This window comes from Podarcis pityusensis (genome assembly GCF_964106645.2).
Source record: "Podarcis pityusensis genome assembly, chromosome: 3".
NCBI classification, from domain to species: Eukaryota; Metazoa; Chordata; class Lepidosauria; order Squamata; family Lacertidae; genus Podarcis; species Podarcis pityusensis.
Genome location: NC_138026.1, coordinates 53,507,722 through 53,509,765, shown reverse-complemented (window position 1 = coordinate 53,509,765; position 2,044 = coordinate 53,507,722).

Genomic DNA, 2,044 nt, shown 5'->3' with positions numbered 1-2,044 from the left:
CACTTTTTCTCTTTCTACATTCCAACATGTCCTAATTTCTGACCCCATGTGCAAAAGTTAAGGAATACCAAGATATCTATTGGGATTAGTAATTGTGTTTTAATTTGGCAATGTTATAATGAGGCTACCATTGGATTTTTGTAATTTAAATTTAATAAAAAATATTGCTAAAATAAGCAAACTAACCAACTATTGGTGTCCCAGATGCACTGGTGCAGGAAGCGGGGTGCAGACCACCCCGGGTGTCATCCCCAAGGGGGGGTCACATTACTGTGTGCCCCCCCGGATGCTCACCGCTCGCCCAGGGAGAAGGCCAGTAGTCTAGAGAACAAGCCTGCTGTGGAACAACCTTGATGCCTCTTTGTAATGGTTTCTAAGGGGTTGCTCGTGCGCAAGCAGGCAACTATCTCCCTGGCTGTTTGCAAACACGTGGCTGGGCTGCCAAAGTAAACTTTGTAGCGGCATGTGCCTCTAGGTCTCGATTCCTCTCGACCAGACCTTGCACCATGGCTTCTTGCTCTGTCTCTACGGCTGGTCCTGTCTGGCTCATCGTGCTGCCTTCCCCGGGCTGTGCACAAGCAACGTCAGGGACTCACGGATTGCTGTAATGGTTTCTAAGGGGTTGCTCGTGTGCAAGCAGGCAACTATCTCCCTGGCTGGGTGCAAACACCTGGCTGGGCTGCCAAAGTAAACTTTATCTGTCCGGACGCCACTGACCCGTGGCTGACTCAGTCGCTGGCAGAATCCGTGAGTGGGCGTTTCTTAAACTTCTTCCAGCAAAGAAGCTCTTTGACGCCTAGTCTCCGCCTACCCTCTCTGCGCGAAAGCCTTCTGCGCAAGGAGGGCGTGGGCAACGGAGGACCCCTACTCTCCCCGCTGGTCCCAGGCAAGGAGTCATGGGACCGCCTCGCCACTTCCCCCATCTGCCCCCCTTCTCCACTGGTGCTTCGCTGATTCTCTTCCCCAGAAGATGGGCTGCTTCTCCCGATCCCTGGACGCTCTCTGGAATCCCTCTGGCTTTTGCTCTCTCCCTTCGGCACTGATGGCAGTTCCCTGACATCCACCCCCTCTTCAGGACCCCCTCACCCCTGGCGCGATCTTCCAATACATCCTCCTCTCTCTCCTCGACCAACGATGCGGGGAATCCCCTGAAAGAACTGTCATCATCTTCTGAGGATTCAAAACCAGCCTCCCATCCCCTCGGATCTCTTCCAGCTGATTGAACCTCCCAGTCTGATTCTTCTCCCTCGGACACCTCCCCTCCCTCCTCTTCAGAGGCAGGAAAACCCACAAAGTCCCCTTCGTTGTCTGTGGGTCCAAATTCTTTCTCCCAGAATCTAGCTAATGGTTTGGGCTTACCCGGGAACAAACCATGAAACTCTTCCACCAGATACCCGTCAGTGATTGATTCAGCAGGGACCCAAGTGTTTTCAGACCTGGGTTCTCCCTCCCAGGCTACCAAGTACTCTACCTGGTGACCTCGCCACCTCGAATCGAGTATTTCTGTAGCTTCATTACAGTGTTCCCTCTCCTCTACTCGCGGGTGGGTGGTAACCCCTCCCTCCTGTCCAGGAAATTCCCGCCCCTCCCTGTAATGTGAAAGTAGGGACCTATGGAACACCGGATGTATCTTCATGCTGTCGGGCAACTTAAGTTTAAATGCCACTGGGTTAACCTGCTGTATTACTTCAAAAGGCCCCAGCCGCCTAGGCTACAACTTCTTGCACCCTCCCTTTAGGGGCAACCCTTGGGATGACAACCACACCCGGTCTCCCACCCTTATGGCCTCCCCCTCCCAATGGTGCTTGTCCGCCTGCCTCTTGTAAACTTCCTTGGCCCACTCCAAGTTCAGCCTGAGTTGCTGGTGTAAGGCCTCCATTTCCTCAGCAAATTGCTCTGCCACAGGTACACTCCATCCTTCCTCCCCCTGTCCCGGGAAGGCCCTGGGGTGACACCCGTAATTGGCTATGAAAGGGCTCATTCCCGTGGACACGTGTTCAGCGTTATTGTACGCAAATTCAGCCAAAGCTAATTTCTCTACCCA